At 37.2% G+C, this 21,464-nt stretch overlaps 1 protein-coding gene across 18 annotated transcripts in view; it reads right to left on the bottom strand.

The window, feature by feature from the left end:
• The window catches only part of CCDC91 (coiled-coil domain containing 91), a 476,760-nt gene extending 473,611 nt beyond the window's left edge, over positions 1-3,149 (bottom strand). For 15 of the 18 annotated variants that reach the window (XM_074402990.1, XM_074402983.1, XM_074402984.1 and 12 more), the window contains exon 1: positions 3,017-3,149. The gene's annotated coding sequence lies outside the window, so the exon portion shown is untranslated. Of the gene's footprint in view, positions 1-2,773; positions 2,908-3,016 lie in introns of those variants that run through there. The other 3 variants (XM_074402991.1, XM_039472443.2, XM_074402998.1) reach the window with 2 other exon arrangements.
• Between the last annotated feature and the right edge of the window lie 18,315 nt (positions 3,150-21,464).

Here is a 21,464-nt window from a genome sequence, read left to right as displayed (position 1 = left end):
GACTCGGACTTAAAGGTAATACTATGAACATATATTTGATAATGGATTTATAACCAGATTGTATAAAACACTTGCAAACCAATAAGAAAACAAACAACCCAATTAAAAATAAACAAAAGATTTGAGCAGACATTTAACAAAAGAAGATACACAGATGGCAAATAATAGCACAGGATAAGATGCTCAATATGTTAGAAGAAAAAATCAAATTAAAACATAAATGAGTTTTCAATAAATGCATACTAGAATAGCTAACATTAAAAATAAAATAACAAGTGTTGACCAGAACGTGGAGCAACTGGAACCATCAAACGTCACTTGTGACAATGCAAAATGAAACAGCTATCTTGAAAAACGTTTGGTAAGTTTTCATAAAGTTATACATGCACTTGCATATGGCCCAAGAATTCCATTCCTAGATGTTTAATCAAAAGAAATGAAAATGTATGTCTACACAAAGACCTGTACCTTAATGTACAAAGAACAGCACATGATTGTTTACAGTAGCTTCATTCCTAAATGCCAAAAATTGTTCAATTGGTGACTAAACATACTATGATATATTCACACAACGAAATACTATTCAGCTGTAGAAAAACAATAAAGCATCAACAAACATGCATCAACATGAATGAATCAAAGCATTAAGTAAAAGAAACCTGAAACAAAAGGCTACATACTGTATGATTCCATTTACATAACATTCCAGGAAAGACAAAGCTATAAGGACACAGAACAGATCAGTAGTTGCCAGAACCTATGGGTGAGAGGAGGAAACCCTAACATGATGGGAATGTTATTTGTCTGGATTGTGGCAGTAGATCCATGACCACATGTGTTTGTCAGGCTTTATACAGCAATATAGTAAAAATTATTTTTTTATTTATAAATCGTACCTCAATAAACCTTAATTTAAAAAAAAAAAGCAACATATGTCCTTTTAAAAAATATGTATCATTTAAATAAGCTAAACCAAACTTACTGGGTATGGGAATAGGGCAGGGAGGAACAGTAAGGAGACCAAAAGTCCTTAAAATATTGAAAATCTAAAAAATTAATTTATCATTAGTATATCAGAAACATATGCATAAATACAAAGAGTTAATCTAAAGAGAAATACCTTCTTCAATTAAGCTTTCGTTGTTTGAACAGAAAATAACAAAATTTGATACACTTTCAAGGAAGATTAAAAATCATAAGCAACAGGTTGGTAAAGGAATGCTATAATTATGACCTAGAGTTTGGAAACAACTTATCTAATATACTCCCCTTCCATTTTTCTTAATGCAGCCAGTCTTATCCACCCATCCATTCTACTCCATTCCCACGGCGTCTTCTAGTATCTTCATTCGTAACAATCACATGTAATGTACACATCTTATACATATAGATAAGAGTACAACATAAAATGCCCATTACGCAAAATTCCTATTTGTTCATTTAAGCTCCAGACAAGCTCATCGTTAAATGTCTTTTTTCTCTTTTTTAACGCCACCCAAAAACAAAGTGCCGTCCCTCTGAGATGATTTTCTACAGTTTCTTTTGTCTGTTATTAAGATGATGAAAACAAACAAAAATGTCTCAGAAGTTTTAAATGGATCACTCCTATAAGAAGCTACATTTTTCCATTTAATGAAAGTTAAGAGGTAAGTTGTACTTTCATCACTTTGTTTTCTTTATGTTTACTCCACTGGGCTTATACTGTTACTAGGAAACCAGTTCATTAAATTTCCCAGCCCACAGAACACTCTCCTAGGCAGCCTGGAGGATACCAAACTTTGTAACCAGGGCAATTCTCTACCACACAGTTTACTGGCTAGCCAGCACCATGCAGGTGCACTCAGCCTGGCATCCCCCTTACTACATTTACCTAATAGGTACAGACAGTATAACCAATCCCCTCAATGCACCAGAAATTGTAGCAGAGGGCAATGAGGTGATTGTTAAGTGCAGAACTCTCTGACAGCAGAGAATACAACAGCGAATTTGTTGTCAGTCCCTATCACCCCACTCAACTAAATATTGTGGGGGCGGGGGGGTTCCTTAAATTGTGAACTGAAATGTCAGCCCACTCCAATAACTCCACCACGCAACACGCTAACTGCTTCCAAAATTCATCATCCCACTCCCACCGGAGAAAAAGGTGGCATCAGAATCCGTGCAGCTGAGAGAGGAGGGAAGGAAAGAGTCAGAATTCGTAAGGGGCTGCTGAGTCACCTAAAATTATGGCCAAGACTTTACGCTCCAGGAAATCAAGCTCTGTCCCAACTCTCATCAGGGAAGTAAGTGAGAGTAGCAGCAGCAACATCATCCTACCAAAAAAACACTCAGTGCAGCTTTTAATAGAGCTCCACTCCTTAAAGTGAAGCCAAAATAGGTTTCATATCCAAAGCTTTCCTCTGCAGCAGGCGACACAGGCAGATAGAGGAAATATCCTTATTGCTGGGAAAGGGAGGAGCGCTAACGGAGATGAAGGATCTACCTCACCACTTGGCAAAGTGACTGGCTCCTGCCTTGACCCCGAAATGCCACTTTTATTGCAACATGTGACCGAAGGAACTATAAGGAAATGTAGCTGGCGGACGCTGTAGAGCTTTTACCCGGTGCACTTGGCAAAGTAAAAGGGGATCCGTAAACCAGGCGCGTTCTGTGAAACCTAAGCAAGAACCGAGGACTCCGTCCGTAGGAGCTTCGGTGACACAATAATGACGTGTTCCTGTGCGCAGACTTTCGAAAACACTCGGTTCTGGGACGTGCTGGTACCGGTACCTACCGAGGAACGCAGAAACAAGCGGGCACTCCCAACCCCGGGAGCTGGCTCGGTTCCAGAGGGAGGCTGGTCACGCCCCCTGACTCCGGCTGCAGCGACAGCCGGGGGCGAGGAGGGAGCAGGCGGGCGGCGGGCGGCGGGCGGCGGAAGCTCGGCCGCGCTCCTCCCCCGGGTGGCGCGCTCTCAGCCCGCCTCACGCGGCCCCGGCCCCAAGACCCAGGCCCCGGAAGGCGAGCGTTGACTTACCGGCTCCTCTTTTTCGCTGTCTGCTGCCGCGCCGCTAGCCCACGCTGCCTGGCTAGCCACCCAGTCACTAGAGTTGGGGTAGCCCACACACCACCCGGCTTCTAACACCTCTGACCCCGGAAGTTGATTTCCTCCAAGGCCCGCCCAACCCAGTGCCCGTCACTCAACGTAAACACGCGCGTCACGTGGTCCCTGACCGAGGCCCGCGTCGGGCCCCGTGTCGAGAGCCCTGCTACCCCAGCTTGAGCATGGCCTTTGGAGAGTTGCCCTGCGGAACAGGGTGACTTTGCCTTGCTGCTTCCCAGTCCACCTCCTGTTAGCTGGTTTCTCATTCCTCTTGAGTGGCAGGCCCTGTGTCTCTGCCTAATTCCTGCAAATAAACCGTCCCCCTAATCAAAATGACTTCCACCTGGAACTCTAGGATTAGTCCCAAGAAAAACTCGCCCAATCACTTCACCATTTCCAAGCAGTGTACAGTAAAAGCGGCTGCTAAGCAAAGTGCCTCACATGTAGTAAGTGCTCAAGAAACGGATGTTGACTAGATGCTACTTCTCATCTTTGCCTATCTGAACTCTCAAGCACCGGATGCAAGTAGGCTGAGGCTCCGCGGACCAGAAAGATGACTTCAGTCGAAGAATTCTGTGCTAGAATTACTTTTGTTTTTGCCTTCAACTCCAGATCACAGCAGTTCATACATGCCATCTCTGTTGCAGGGTTTTCTTTCAAAGCCTTTCTTAGAAGGCTTCTGTCAAGTAGCTTCTCCTGAAGCAATAGGAAAAGAATAGCATAATTCACAGATTTGTTATTTGAAAGGAAGGAATGATTATATAGATGTCTTTGTCCATTTCGGACTCTGAATAGCAATGAGAGAAACAGTCAACTAGCAGTTCACTGGTTAGTATTTCTTCCGTTTTTGTCATGGGAGGAATTTGGAGAGCATTCATCCAACAATTTTTTATTGATTATATACCATATATGTAGTTCTGGGCCAAGTTTTGACAATTCAAGAGTGGACAAGGTAACACTGAAGATGTTTGTCTTCAAGGAGCTTACAGTCTAGTTAAAAATAAAGACACTAACCTGGGGTCTTTGAGCATAAATCTCTGGAATATTCACGTTCCTTGTATAACAGGTATTCTTTAATCCTTGGACATTGGGAATCTCATCTGTTCAACAAAATTAGCTCAAACCTGTAATCTCTGTTCTGTACTGGAAGCAGAAAATATTAGCAAGGCATCCTGACAAGTGTGCCGTAAGTGCTGGCCTAAGTAGTTAATAAGCAGATTCAGTATTGAGCAGGTCACCTTAACTACATTATTTTTCCAGCCCACCCTCTTATTTGTGCATACAGAAAACATTTCTATTATAAGATATTTAATGCTTTCTTACACATATTTGTCTGCTAGACCACCAAATCAAGGACCACTTCTCACTTGTATATCCAGCAATCTACTCACTTCACTTTTGTCTTTGTATATCCAACAGCCTAGCAAAGTCCCTAGTAATTAGAAAAAAATATATTCAATAAATATTTCTTAAACCTAGTAAAATTGCCTTTATATTATTTTGTCTCTCATATCTTTTTCTGCTGGAAACTAGATGAGTTTCTCGGAGTTCCTTCCCACTGATGTATCTATATGTTCACTCTGTCCCAATATTCGATATTAAATAGTATTCAATACTAAACAGATTTATAAGAGTAACTAATATTTATTATTAATGTTTTATATGTGCCTAGCATTAGACTAAATATTTTAAGTCCCTTACATAACTTACAGTAATTTTACAAAGTAAGTATATTAATATATTTACACCTTAGATGAAGTTAAAGATTTAGGAAGTATAAATTCACCAAGTAGATTTAAAGCCAGATCTGCCCAACAAAAGGACTTTGTATTCACTATAGCACATCACTTTGCTTTTTATATCACTTATCAGTGAATTCAGATGCTACCAACTCCATGAAATATTTCTTCCTTCCCCACAATAATCTGTCTTTTTTTCTTCATAAAGTAGATAATTCAATGATTTTAGTATGTTCACAGATTTCTGCAAGCTTCACCACAATCAATTTTAGAATATTTTCACAGCCTCAAAAAGAAACCCCATAACCTTTGGCAGTTGCCCCCAACTTCTCCCAAGTTTCTCCCTCCTCTCCCCAGCCCTAGGCAACCAGTAATCCATTTTCTGTCTGTATGCATTTGTCTATCCTGAGCATTTCATATAAATGGATTTATACAATGAGTGGTCTTTTGTGACTGGCTTTTTTCACTTAACATGTTTTCAGAGTTCATTTATCCCTTCATCAGTTGAGTTCTTTCTACTTTTTTAATATGAATAATGCTAATACTGACATTCATGTACAAGTGTTTATGTCAACATATGTTCTCATTTCTCTTGGATATATACCTAAAAGTGGAATTGCGGAGTCATATAGTAACCCTATAATTAAACTCTTGTGGAACTACCGCTTTCCCAATGTGGCTGTACTATTTTACTTTCTCACCAGCAATCTATGAGGGCTCTAATTTCTCTATTGTGCCTTTTCTTCTCTCTTCAAGAATATATGCCTCTCTTACTTTTCAGAATACTTTTTCCATGAGCCATCTTGAATTATTTTCCTTTGTTGTACATGTATCTGCAAGCCCATTTTTCTAATAGTTTTTGACCTTCTGAGATGAAAATCATGGTGCCTGCCCTCAAGAGAATTACATGTAGAAAAAAATACAATCAAATCAGATATTACAGTAATAATAAGCACTGAAAGTACATTGCTAAAATGTGGAGAAAGAATACCTCACTCAGCCTAGCTTAAACAGGAAGTACTTTTCATAGAATGTGTCAAAGCTCAGGATTAGTCTTGAAGAATCAGTTGGACTTGACCGAGCTAAGGAAAGACATGAGTATGCTCCAGAAAAAGGAGCATATACCTTTGTATATATTTCCTTGTCTATGAACTGTGGAGGTAAGTATATTTTGCAGGTAAGCATACTATAGAAGCAAAAATGGTTACATGTAGGTCTGCAGCCAGAGAAATGGGAAATGTAGATGGCCAGGTGATGAAGAGCTTTGTAAACTGTGCTAAGGAGTTTGACTATATCCTGATGGTAGTGGGAAATTGTTAGATTAGTTAAGCAAGGTTGGGGAAGAATTACTTAAGCAACAGTGTAGAGGAAGGATTATTGGGTAGAAGAGAGGGGACCAAGACTAGAAAAACAGAAACCAATTAGAAGCCATAAAATAACTAAAATGGGGAATTAATGATGGCCTGAGCAAAGATTGGTAGCCATAAATTGGTAGAAGGATTTTAAAGGCACATTAGAAACAAAAAAAAAGAAGCAAGAAGCCAGGCACAGTGGCTTATACCTGTAATCCCAACAATGTGGGAGGCTGAGGTGGGAGGATCACTTGAGCCTGAGAGATTGAGGCTGCAGTGAGCCATGATTGTGCCACTGCACTCCAGCTGGATGACAGACCAAGACCCTGTCTCAAACAAACAAAAAAGACAAAGAAGAAGAAGAAAGGACTGAAAATGTATTTCATGTTTCTAGCTTTAGTCATCAAGGTAGAAGATTCAAAAGGAAAACTGGGCACTTAGTGATCACTAAGAATAATGAAACACTACAATGGTGGTATCTTAGTTTGTTCAGGCTGCTATAAAAAAAAAAAAATACTGGGTAGCTGATAAACGCAAATTTATTTCTCACAGGTCTGGAGGCTAAGAAGTCCAAGATTAAGGCACCAGTAGATTGAATGTCTAATGAGGCCCTGCTTTCTGGGCCATAGATTGTGCCTTCTAGATGTGTCCTCTTGGGGTGGAAGAGACAGGCAACCCTCTGGAGCCTCTTTTATAAGGGCACTAATCCTAGTCATGAGGCATCTGTCCTCATGACTTACTCACCTTCCAAAGGCCCCACCTCCTAATGCTATCTCATTAGTGATTAAGTTTAACATATGAATTGTGAGGGGCCAAAAACCTTGAGACCACAGCAGAAGTAGGTTGCAGGAATTTAAACTGCCATTGAAGTTTATATGCTATTGCAGTCACTCACAGAAATGAGATGAACACTCACACAAAGTTTGGCTCATATTTCAAGACTTAGCATGCCACATATGTACCAACAGGGTATAAGAAGGTTTATTACTCACATAATGAGGCTTTCTAGGAAGGGTAGAGGAAACTTCCTAAACAGGTTTTAAAATGACGTGAGAGTTAGGAAAAAAGGCTGTTGGGATTTTTTTCATGGCTAGGACATGGCACTTGGGCAAAAAAGCCCACACAGGGTAGGGACTATATGGCTTGAATTTTCTACCAGTACCAAAACGGGAAACACCTCTTTAGCACCATATCTGGATCTAGGTAAGCTTTCTTATTAGGTTGCCTAGATCCAGATATGCTGCAGAAGGGAACAGGTGAGGAATAGGACTTAAAACTTGATGTAAAATATGAAAAACATAAAATGTTTTAAAACACAAAACAAACATAAAAAATGATGTCAGACACAATTACACGTTCTTAGTTCTAGTTTAACTCCAACAATATAGTTGTTACATATTTATATGCTTTGAAAGTAATTATAATGGACACTGTAGTTGCCATCCCAACATTTATTCCACTCTTCCCATATTGTGCAGAGTACACCTAAGAAATTTAGATTAAATTAACCTATCTCCAAAGTTAGTCCAGTTAAGATAACACCCAATCCCAGCCTACGTTGTTCCCCTGGCCACAAGAAGTTGTTCAGGGTTGAGCAAATCAGCACCAATTACAGGACTTTTGCCCTAAACTTGTGGGATGTGGCTCCTTTTTCTCCCTTGATATGAATGAGAAAGCATGTGGTTCTTGATACTGAGGGCAGTCATCTTGTAAGCAAGAAAATTAAAAAGGTGGAACCCTGATCAAATAAGCAAAGATTTATAACTTTGTACATAAGAACAAGGATATAAAGAGTAAACTGTGAAAGTTTTAAATAAACACTTTTCTGCCTCCTTCCTTTTAATCTACTTGTTTCTTCTGTTACGGCAGCTTTAAGTCAAATTAATATAGAGGTTGATTTTTCTACTTAACCTCACTGGTACTGCATATTAGTTAAGTCAGTTTGAATTTGTTATTATTATACTTCACCTTAAAATACTTTAGTGCCTATAATGAGATATAAATGTACAACAGTGTTTCTAGATTTACCATACCCTCTAATGACTGTCAGTTTCCATAATATAGAATTTATACTCTAGGAATATTTGGTTGGTAGATAATCAGAAGAGCTGCACTCCAAATGTAGCCACCATTAGTGCTTATTATTGTATCCCATTACCTGAGACCATGCTAATCAATAAAATGAATGTTAAAAATAGGTTTTAATTAGTGAAATTAATGGTTTGTTAATTAAGGTAATGGATGTTATAAAGTGATTCTCATTAAAGAATCAATGATGCTCACCATATGTAGACTGGATAATATATTTCAGAGACAGTCCCTGCCTTACGTGACCAAGGTTATAAAAATCTAGCAAACCCTGTAGCTTACACACTTAATAACTTCAACCCTAAATTTGAAAACTGAACATCTATAATTTCAGTAATCAGCATACCAAAGGTGGAAAAGTTTAATGTTCTGCTTAACTAAGGGGAAAATCATGTTCATTATGAAGATAACTAGAGACATCATGCCCACTATAGAGATAAGGAATAAAACATTAGTGCCTTTCCCTTTACCCTGCAAGTTCATTTTTTAAATATCCCCAAGGAAGATATCAGGATAAGCTATTAAACTAAATTTAGACCACCAGAACATAAAGGTTTACTAAGAAACAAAAATTTCAAAAAAAAAAAAAAAACTAGGGCAAGATATGTTCTCTGCCAGGGTTACTCACCTATAGAAATAAGAAGCAAATAGTTCTAAAACCTAATATTTAAGGGAAAATTTATTGTTAAATAAATAAACAAACCTCAAGCCTGTGACTATTTAATCTTAGGAATATCCTCAAATATCTAAACCTAATAGGAGATGAGCTAGCAAAATGATGCAACCTCCCAAAACGAGGATCTTCCCCAATGGCCATCTCACATAGGGCAGTAGAGAGCACAGAGCAAAACGGTAACACTGAAAGAACACACAGCACTGCCAGCCAACAGTCCACATTATTCCTGTCTACAGAATATGACAGAGATCAGAGACCACTGTGTACCCTTTTTAACTGGGAGGTTTTTTTAGTTATTTTTACCTCTCCTTTTCATTGCCTTTTGCATTTATTGAGAGAAAATGTTTATCATTAGTTGTAGACTATAAGGAAGGAACTTCAGGTAAACCTAACATATTGTATTAGTCCAGTGTCACACTGCTATAATGAACTTCACAACACTGGGTAATTTATAAAAGAAAAAGGTTTAATTGACTCACAGTTTCACATGGCTGGGGAAGCCTCAGAAAACTTAACAATCATGGCAGAAGGAGAAGCAGGCACATCTTACATGGCAGCAGGTGAGAGAGAGTATGAGCATGTGAAGGAGGAACTGCCAAACACTTATAAAGCCATGAGATCTCATGAAAATTCACTCACTATTACAAAAACAGCATGGGAGGAACCATCCCCATAATCCAATCACTTCCCTCCCTCAACACAGGGATTAGGGGTCCCTCCCTCAACACATTGGGATTACAATTGGAGATGATATTTGGGTAGGGGCACAGAGCCAAATCATATCACATATTTGGGCATGAAAGAGACAGAGTATAATTAGCATGTATTAGAAAGATACATATTAATTACAATGCTTGGGGAGCACAAAATTATACTATATTGGACCTGGTAGTTGATATTCAAACATACATTTTATCCTTACCCCATTGTGTAGCTTTCAGGCGTGTTCCATGAGATTGACCCCATCCTTTTTCCAAGAGTGAGTTCTGATTCATCTAACTAAAAGTAACCCCAACCTCCTTGTCACAGTTATTCTGAGTGGACAACCCCATCCTAGACCAATCATAGCATTACTATAATCATACAAATTATTTCAGGGATTATCCAACAAGTACAAAGCTTGGGACAATTGTTCAATAGTTGTCAGGAAGAACTTTGTCCCTTTCTGGAGATATAAGAGATAAAGCCTGTAACCCCTGCTGCTTTTAACAACAAATTTGTGATTATAAAGGAAACCAGTTTGAGGACAAAGCAAATACAGACAGTAAAACTAGATTGATATGATTCAGAGAAATGGAGCTGAACCTTTGATCCAATCAGTTCTAAAGCTTCCTTCACCTCCCTGGGATTTTTCATTTATGTGAACGATCTCTTCTATTATTTAATCTAGTTTGGATTAGGGTTTCCATTACTTGCAATCCCAAATGTTTTAACTCTTAGAAAGATTCTGTATTTCTAACCTTATATTAAATGTTAGAAAATGAATTGTCTTTTTTAAATAATGGAAATGAGCCATAACTACTATCTTCTGTGCCCATGCTCATGCCAGAGTGAGGTTGAAGATGAGCTACTCTTCCTAAGTGGAGTCTCAGATTCATGCACTAGTCAGCTTCACACATTAAACTAATAGAAAAGTATTTCAAATATTTATTTGTAACATTATGTATAGACAAAGTATTTAAACAGTAAACTGTGAAAGTTGTAAATAACACTTTTCTTTCTCCAATCAGGTCTCTTTTGGATTCAGTGCTGTACATAACCCATTTATGAAATTTCCATTACCTAGGGGACACATGATCCCTAACTTCTCATTGTTTTGAAAATTCTCATTGGTCACCATATTGGCTAGCATAATTCGGCTGAACTCACAACTGGGCAAGAATCACTCCCTTAAATTGCTTCAAGTATCTCAGAGCCTAATACAGAAAAGAAAGCCCAATCCCAAAAGAGAAACAAGAGAAGGCATGATTTCATCTGTGTAATTGTTACAACAAATTAATAAAATTAATTTATGCAAATTGCCTTTAACTATTATCTCCAAATAAATAACTAAAACATGTAGTGACTATTAATAGGAAGTGCATTTGTCCATTCTATTTCCTTTACTCTTCATTACGTACTTTAAAAACATACACGAACAAATAACTTTTATTTATGAAATTAAACTTTCTAAAAACAAAGTTACGCTGGAATTTTTTATGCTCTAATTTAAACACCTAAATCATTAACATAATTTTTAATCAATTAAATGCCATACCTCTGGCTGCTAAATTTTACTTTAATAAAAAATTTGACCTTTACTCTAGATTCAGGGAGTACATATGCAAGTTGGTCATAAGACTATAACGCACAATGCTGAGGTTTTGGATATAATTGAACTCATCACCCAGGTAGTGCGCATAGTACCCAATAAAGTTTTTTGACCCTTCTCCCACTTGCTCTCTCTTATTGTAGTCTACAGTGTCATTGTTCTTATCTTTATGTTTGTGTGTACCCACTGTTAATCTCCCACTTATAAGTGAGAACACACTAAATTTAGTTTTATGTTTCTGCATTAATTCACTTAGGATAATAGCCTTCAGCTTCATCCAAGTTGCTGCAAAGGGCATGATTTTATTCTTTTTTATAGCAGCATAATATTCCATGGTGATTATGTACCATATTTTCTTTACCCAGTCCACCATGGATAGGCACCTAGGTTGATTCCATGTCTTTGCTACTGTGAATAGTGCTGCAGTGAGCCTAGAAGTGCCTTTCACTTTTTGGTGGAATGATTTTCCTTTGGGTATATACCAAGTAACAGGATTTCTGAATTGAATGGTAGTTCTGTTTCTAGTTCTTTGATAAATCTCCAAACTGCTTTCAACTGGGGCTGAACTACTTTACATTCCTGCCAGTGGTGTATAAGACTTCCTTTTTCTCTGCAGCCTCACCAACATCTGTTATTTTTGACTTTTAAATAATAATGGAATGAGATGGCATCTCATTTTAGGTTTGATTTGCTATTCTAAATGGTGTGAGATGGCATCTCATTTTGGGTTTGATTGGCATTTCTCTGATGATAAGTGATGTTGAGCATTTTTTCATATGTCTGTTGGCCACATGTATGTCTTCTTTTCAGAAGTGCCTGTTCATGTCATTTACCCACTTTTTAATGGGGTTATCTGTTTTATACTTGGTGATTTAAGTCCCTTATAGGTTCTGGATATTAGACCTTTGTGGAATGTATGGTTTGTGAATATTTTCTCCAACTAAATGCTACTTTTTATGATACACGTTGAAAAATCAAAAAGCAAGCTAGGCTTTACATCTGTATTATGCTATTGTATTGCTTCCTTAGTAGTTACTCCACCACTTTTGCAGATGTAGCAAGCAATACTCTGGGCAGAAAGCCAGGCAAGAGCTACTACGACTAAGATAAATTGAGTTTGAACTAAAATTTTTCAAAGTTCCTGGTGCACCACAAAATTTACACATCATGAGAAAACTCTAAAGTTTGAAAAATGGAGTTTGAAAGAACACACTTGAACCCCAAGCAGCACTCTCTTGAAAGTCTGATCACTCTTTTAAGTTGACAAGAACAAGCAAAGTGTTGTATGTGAGCACTGGAAGGTCCTCCTCTTTTCCCTCTTTCTTTAGGTTAGAGATTTTACATGATCCTAATGATAAAAGGTAATTTTGTGTTCTTATGTCAAACGTTAACCTAACTTTGAGAAAAAATTATCCAAACATCTGAAAGAAAAGTATCTCTATTAGAGAGGAAATCTGCCTGTACATTTGTTATATTGTCAATTCAAGAATATTTGGCTTCCAATTTAAAAGATAAATAAATAAAAGACTAGTCACATTTTTCTTTGATAACATTTTTATAAGTTTGAAAACATAGTTATATGAACATAAAGTCAGAGAGTGTATCAAACCTGCAGCTGTCTAAATCCGCTTCTGGTAATAAGCTACAATCTCACTGTGTTTTTGAGGGAAAAAAGAAATTCACTAAAAGCTAAGGCATTATTTTCCCTACTATTCATATTATGTTTTATTTTCATATACTTATTAGAATCTTTGCTTAAGATGTGTATTTCAAGCCTCTGATTTATATGATAATTTGCCTAATAATTTTCTACGAAATTGTTAGAACTTTTCTAATCCAAAGTTCTAACAAATATTAATAATGCCTTTACTAGAGATGAAGTAACAATAAAATTAGCTTTTAGTTTAATGAAGTCATATTTTTAGTACAATTATGTTTGTAAGATACCCACAAGTTAATCTCTTATGGAAATAGTTGATAATTAAGCTCGAGTAAAATATGGATTATAAGAATCCTATTAAAAAGAATATGAATAACAGCATGCTCTTTGCTTTCTAAGAAAAACGCTATCAATTCTTAATCATAAAATGACCTCTTATATAGACAACATTTCTACAAATTTATAACAGTAGCATAAATATTCATTGTTAAGCATCTGTAGTGACATGAATATGCTTTATTGTCACTACATACAGCTATAGGATATATTTAACTCCTCTGTTCAATAAAACAGACATGCATTTGAGAGAGCAAGTCACTGTCTAGAGAAATTTACTCTTGTATTAACCTCAACAGAATTATTCTATCCTGATTTTCTGACTTTTCAGACTACTCTTTAATCCAATTCACAGTGTCCTTTCACCTTCCTTTTTTTTTTTGAGATGGAGTTTCACTCTTGTTACCCAGGCTGGAGTGCAATGGCGCGATCTCGGCTCACCGCAGCCTCTGCCTCCTGGGTTCAGGCAATTCCCCTGCCTCAGCCTCCAGAGTAGGTGGGATTATAGGCACGTGCCACCATGCCCAGCTGATTTTTTGTATTTTTAGTAGAGACGGGGTTTCACCATGTTGACCAGGATGGTCTCGATCTCTTGACCTCATCATCCACCCGCCTCGGCCTCCCAAAGTACTGGGATTACAGGCTTGAGCCACCGCGCCCGGCCGCCTTTCACCTTCTTTATTGTTGCTATGCTGCAAGTTTCTATCCTTTGTACTCTTTTCACTCAGATTTAGGCATTCTCTGTAATCTTTTCTATTCATCACAAATGGTATCACCTTAATGTAAATAATTCTGGAATACATATGTATCTTCTACATAAACTTATTTCTCAATCTACGTTAATGAATTCTACATACTCACCCGAAACCCATTTACCACATCCACATTTGATGATCCAATGAAAGTCTGGTGTGTTTTTTCTTTTTTAATTCTTCGGCCAAGAATTATCTAAGAATAGCTAAGAATAGATTTCAACTAAGAATAGATTTTATAGCTGCCTCTGCCTACTAGATATGTACATAGATGTCCCACAAGAAATTAGAACTTATGTGTTCCAAAACAAAGTTATCATCTCTCCTCTACACAACCTTTTGTAAGCACTTGCATTAGTTAGGACATTGGTTTTGGCTCCTTTAACAAAGACTCCAAAATAATTATGACTTAAATAATAAAAGTTCCTATTTTTATCTCACATAAAAACATAAGCCTTGGCAATCCAGGGCTGGAACGGTAGCTCCACGTAAGGAGACATTACTTGATCTCCATACATCTTGTTGCTCTCCCATTTTCAACATATGACTTTCCTCCCATGGTCTAATACATGTGCTCCAATTTTTACCATTATGTCTGCATTCTAACTAGCAGGAAAAGTGAAAGGGGGAAGTGAAGGGCATACCTCTTCTTTATCAAAGCAGAGCACAGAAGGCAAACATTTTACTCTCGCATCGCACTGGCTAGAAATTGACCACATAGCCATACCTAGCTACAGGGAAAGTTTGGAACTGCCCTCTTTGTCTGGGCAGCTCTGTGGCCTGCTAAAACTCGACGGTTTTATTACAAAGACAAGTGAGATGATAGGTACTGGGGAATAACCACTGATTCCTTTTATATTTAGTGCCTTAAATGTTTTCACTCTCCTTTCTCTGCTTCACTGCTGCTACTGCCTTGTTAATGTATGTTTATTCATTCCATGTGAATGCATATTGAATGATATTTGATCCTGTAATCTGAGTGGGATGGAAAAGAATGCATTCACCAAACCAACGACCACATGCCATGTACCTAAGGCCATGTTGATTCCCTCTAACAAAGATTCCACATCTGGCATAATAACTGTCAGGAGGGCTGCTACTACTTTGTTGGGCTTGAGGCAGTCTATACTTTTCATTCAGAATACATCCTATTTTTGCTGAAGCAAGACGAGTGAATCCAATGCACAGTATGACCATTCCTGTGCTCTTTAGATCTGGGGTCAGCAAAGTTTTTCTGTAAAAAAACAGACAGTTAATGTTTTAAGCTTTATAAGTCTGGTAGTCCTTTGTTGCAACCAGTGGACCCAGTATAAGATGAACCTGGACAGAATTTTATTTTTAAAACTGGTCTTCACATGCTCCAACTATAAATTAAGGCCCTGATGATGTGTTGGTTCTCCTGGTATCAGTGTCAGCTAAATGTCCAGCAGGTTCACATTACCCAAGTGTATTAGTCCGTTTTTATGCTGTTATAAAGAACTTCCCTGAGACTGAATAATTTATAAAGGAAAGAGGTTTAATTGATTCAAAGTTCTGCATGGCTGGAGAGGCCTCAGGAAACTTACAATTATGGTAGAAGGAGAACCAGGCACCTTCTTGACATAAGGCAGGAGAGAGAACAAGCAAGAGCAGGGAAAACTGCCTTCTAAAACCATCAGATCTCATAAGAATAGCAAGGGGGAAACTGCCCCTATGATCCAATCACCTCCCTCCCTCAACACATGGGGACAGGTCCTTCCCTCAACCCTTGGGGATTACAGGTCTCTCCCTCTACATGTAGTGATTACAATTTCTGATAAGATTTGGAAGGGGACAGAGAGCCAAACTATATCACCAAATAAATGGCCTTTGGAACCTTTGAAGAAGGACTATGGGAATCATTACCAGGTGTACTTGCCATGGCATCACGGACTCAAACATGTCAATGAATGGGATACAGGTCTGAGAATTGACTGAGGCCTATAAACTGGGCAAGGGATTATGATACAATAAAGTGTCACCCTGTTATTCATGCCTGATTTCTTCTAACAGTACATGTTGAGTGATTCCATTGTCACTGCTAATTTATTTTGTCCCTAGCATTGTCAAATTCTATTAATACAGTCCATAATTCTGTGGTTATTTCTGGGCTGCCATTCTGACCTTGTTGGTGATTACAATAATTGATAATTCCTGGCTTCTGGCAGTTAAATGCCACACCTGGCCTCTGTTGTGCCAGGTTTCTATCTTCTTTGCTATCAATGAGTCAGTTTCTATGATGCCCTCTCCTACAGTGATCTGTGGCCTAAAGAGGAGCATCCCTACTCTGCTGTTTAGTGCTGTTACTGCTTCTTTCATCAGCTCATTCATTATGGTCTTAGTAAACTGTGTATCCTTTTGGCCTTCCCATGGAACATATTCCTCTTATAGTCTTCCGGCCTTATTTGTATTTTCATTCCAGCATGCCTATTTTCCTTGGACTTTCCGTTCCTCAGCCTTCTTCCATAGCAATCTTAGCATTGCAACTTTTCTTATTATTAGCCATTTATCTTGGTTGACATATAACCATCTTTGAAGTTCAGCTACTCTTAAAGTCCTGGTCTTGATCTTCATCTTTCTCCAACCTTCTCCTGCAGAAAATGAGAGCTTCTTTTTTATGCAATCAGAGGCCCTCTGACAGTCTCATTTGGTTTTTAATTGATTGTTATTCACTCTGACCTCTTTATTATCTTTCTTTAGAGCATCAGTACCGCTTAGCAAAGCCATCCAATTCCTTTAACTTTATTGCTACTGTATTACCCATACATCTCAAATATATCAGATTCATCTGGCCAGTTCACAAACAGTGAAAATGTTAATAATTGGTTGACTACCTTGTGATAATATCTGTTTGTGCTCTATTTACCAAAGTAATTCCAGGAGGCAATGAATGACTCAGGCCAAAAGCCCATCACCTACTCTCTTGGACCAGTTCTGGTACCAAATTCATGGATTACATTCTCAGGAAGCAGAAACTGAGACAAGAATTTCAGCATGCAGGATGTTTATTAGGGATCAAACCTTTGATAGGAAGCGAAGTGAAACAGCATGGAACAGAGAGAGATGCTGAATTGTGATACAGACACAACGGAACTTCAGCCAACTCAGCAGAAAGTTCTGGAACAAATGTGTCTATCAGAGTTGTCCTGCATTTGTATTCAAACTTCTCTCCTTTACCAGATGCAGATTGCCCTAGTAAGGGTAGGACCTTGGAAAAGACTGCGTTCTGCACCTGAACAGACAGGAAAGGAGCTGACAGCTATAAATTACTGGCCATACTTCCTGCAGCTGCATAGGAAATCCTCTGTGAAGGGGAATCTGGGGGTGCATCTCAGTGTCTAGCACATTAAACTACTGGGAAGTTTCTCTGTAGATAAAGCATTCTCATCTTTGTTTTTGAACATGCTGTTTCCTCTTCCAGGCATAATCTTCCTTCTGTTGGTATCCTGGGTAGCATCTGTCCATCCCTGGAGATTCAACTCAGACTCAACCTCCTCTGGAAAGTCTTCTCTGAAATTTCTAGATTATATTAGCTGCCTATTCTCTGAGGCCTCATTACACTTCATTTATAGCAACATTATAGCCATTCACAAACCACATTCTAACGATTTGCTTATACCTTTTGCCCTTTGAACTCCTTGAAGACATGGATTATGTGTTTATTTTTGTATCCACAATATCTAAAACAATGTTTTTCACATAAGAAACACTGTGTAGAGAATCTGAAAGAATTAACCACAAAAGCCTCCTGGAACTAATAAGCAATTATAACAAAGTTGTAGGATGGAAGTTTAATATACAAAAGCTAAATAAACTCTTACCATATGATGCAGCAATCATGCTCCTTGGTAATTACCCAAAGAATTGAAAACTTATGTCCACAGAAAAAAATATTTGTAGCAGCTTTACTCATAATTGCCAACACTTGAACCAAGATATCCTCAGAAGGTGAGTGGATAAATGAACTATGGTATATCAGACAATGGAATATTATTCAACATTAAAAGATAATGAGATATTAATTCTTGAAAAGACTAGGAAGAAACTTAAATGCATGTTACTAAGTGAAAGGAGCCAATCTGTGAAAGGCTCCATACTGTGCTTATAACCATATGACATTCTGGGAAAGATAAGACCATAAAGACAGTAAAAAGATGGGTGGTTAGGAAAGGATGGATTGGTGGGAGGAAAGGATGAATAGGCAGAGCACAGAGAATTTCTCAGACAGTAAAACTATTTGGTAGGTATTACAGTCATAGATATGACATTAAGCATTTGTCAAAATCCACTGAATATACAACATCAAGAGTGAACCTTCATGTAAACCCTGAGCTTTGCGTGTAATGATGTGTCAGTGTAGATTTATCAACTGTAACACCTGTACTCTGGTAGTGGGAGATGTAAGGACTACGTGGAGACAGGGACTACGTGGGAACTCTGTAATTTCTGCTCAGTTTGTGAAACTAAAACTGCTCTAAGAAATAAAGTTTGTTAATTAAAAAACTGTAAAGCCCTATATGAAGATAAGATGTCAACATCATAAATAGTCAGTCATTTAAAATATGTCATTTAAATTCTATGACTTAGTGGTTGTCTTTTATTTTTTGAATATCCACCAAAACAAATTAGATACACGAAAAAGCAAACTAAGGACTCAATATAATGCTTTATAATATTGTGTTGTATCACATACAGTGCTGTCAATTTCCCTATTTGATATATAAATATTTGCTTTATTTTAGAAGGTTTCAATACAATACAAAATACCAATATATTCTATTTGATTAAATGATGATGACATATATTGGTAGATATTTATTAAAAAACTGAACATTTATCATAAAAAACTACTGGAAAATAATCATGAAGTTGCTACTCTATTCGTTAATCAAGTATATCTACTGCACATTACACAGAAACAAATTGAAAAGGATTCTGTGCTAGTCAGAAATTCCCTCTCAGTTATAGTCAAAATAGAAGATTAAAAACAAACAAACAAAATAAAAACAAAACTGAGTAAATTATTTCTATAGGGAAATTGAAATTTGATTTATACTATTTCTCATTAGGATATCTTTTAAGCTACATAATATACAATACAAAAATTGAGTTTAAATATATATTACACATACAGTTAATATCTATTGGTTTAAAATCATTATTCATTAATGTCTGATATCATTAGAAACAGAATTTTGCAGTCAAATGATCTTAGATGCTATTTTATTTGAACTCCTCTCTGAATTAAGAAAACTATTACCCACATTGAAACAACAAATAAGCAGACCAGCAGGAAGGCATCTTACAGAAGTCTTTTTTATTTGAAAGCAAAATAAGGTAACAATAAGTAAAAACCATTTTGCTGAGTTTGCACATAAATAGCCTCAGACAATTAAAAGATTGGGAGTCAAGAAAGGATGTGGTTTATATATATATATTTTTTTCTTTTTAAAAAAATTGCACCCTCACTCTGGCCTTTCAGTTTCCTCCTTACCCGCTTTTTAGTACTTACATAATTTAAACTTTCTACTACATGATAAAGAACATTAGGAAAAATTACATTTCTATTTTAGAAGGTTCTGGATGATCAATCAGTTGCTTGGAGTTTGAAGAGTCAACATTTTGATAAACAAAATGTTGTTTATTTATTTTTAACAAGTTTAGCACTCCATTGAACAAGAAATCATTTATTCTGTATTTTTGCAAGTCTCATTTTCAGTAAGGATATTTCCACTTATTTGAATATCATCCATTATTTTTATAACTTTTATAAAATTCAGATTGCTAAAGTTAGGAATAGAATTTAAAATGGACAAATATACTTGTGTACAAACAGCAAATAGAATTGATTTCAGAAGCTGATGAACATTAGTCACTGGGTTATTTGTGTACCTCCTAGAATGTGAGGTTTCAATGGTTTCATCTGTTCTGAAGCTTTCATTATTGATTTAACTGTGAATGGTATTCAGTCAGGTGATAATAAATGAATAATATCACCCAGCAACATGGCAGTTTTGATATGGTCAAAAGCCAGACATACATGTGATCTTTCCAAATCAAAGAGTTCTTCTAATGTTATAAGATTGGCCATTTGATCTTTATACTTCTCTTTAAGAATGAGAAAACTCCATGCTTTTATATATGAAATAGGACTTACTTATGTGAATATAGAGAATTTAGCATGCCGATTACAAATAATCCAACTTCCCTACAAGCTCAGGAGAATATGTGGTATGGTTTGGCTCTGTGTCCCCACCCAAATCTCATGTCAAATTGTAGTACCCAGTGTTGGAGGATGGGCCTGGCAGAAGATGATTGGATCTTGAGGGACATACGTTCCCCTTGCTGTTCTCGTGATAGTGATCTGGTTGTTCAAGAGTGTGTAGCACTTTCCTTTTCGCTCTCTCTCTCCTACTCTGCGATGTGAAGATGTGCCTGCTTCCCTGTCACCTTCTGCCATGACTGTAAGTTTCCTGAAGCTTCCCCAGCCATGCTTCCTGTACAGCCTGTGGAACTGTGAGTCAATTAAACCTCTTTTCTTCATAAATTACCCAGTCACAGATAGTTCTTTATAGCAGTGCGAGAAGGGACTAATGTTTTACTTTCGTTATCAGGCAATGCTTTAGGGATATTTGAAGATGCAGGAAAATGTCATGGTGGAAGTAATAGCACAATTTTTTGAAAAGCTTGGGTTAGTAAGACTCATTACAAATGTTGTGGATGCATTTTTGGCTAAATGAGGAGGAAAATTTTACCAGCTGATGGCCATTTGATGACCTGCATGGAAAGAATTAGTAGGCTCAGGAGAGTATACAATTGAGAGAAGTGATCACATCACAAAATGTGACATAATTCTTTGGCACTAACTGGCATCCTGGGCATGGAAAGTGAATTATATTCTCAACTCTAAATTTCCCCCTCTAGATTACCCATGTGGCTCACCAGAGGGCAGTGTGCAGTAATCAACTCTTTTGCTTCCTGCATGGGATGTCTCCTATGGAAAAGCCCATGTCAAATAATCAGAACCAGATAACAGGCAAGACAATAGACTATGGAAGTTTTTTGTTAGATTTGTTGTGTATGTACCCCATATGTGGAATTCTTAATATTGAAAAATTAACCAATTACCACATGATAGATCATATAATAAGTTTTTAGTAAATTCCGCATAATAGTTTCAATTTTATGACAATTATTTTGGCATTGCTGAGGTCAGTTCTCCCTTTTATACTTACAAATGTGTAATATTATCCACTGGTGGATAAATTACCTTCCAGTGGATAAATTACCTTCCTTCACATATATCACACCTGAATTCTTAAGAGTTTCCAATATTGCATACAGATTTATTCAGTGAATATTAACTGAACAATTAGAATGTGGAATATAACAAGATAAAGTACCTACAAATCCTGCTTACAAGAAGCTTGAAATCTATCAAGGGATTAAA

This window comes from Saimiri boliviensis, chromosome 7 (assembly GCF_048565385.1).
Source record: "Saimiri boliviensis isolate mSaiBol1 chromosome 7, mSaiBol1.pri, whole genome shotgun sequence".
NCBI classification, from domain to species: domain Eukaryota; kingdom Metazoa; phylum Chordata; class Mammalia; order Primates; family Cebidae; genus Saimiri; species Saimiri boliviensis.
Note: the sequence above shows the minus strand (reverse complement) of the source record. Positions and strands in the feature narration are given on the sequence as shown.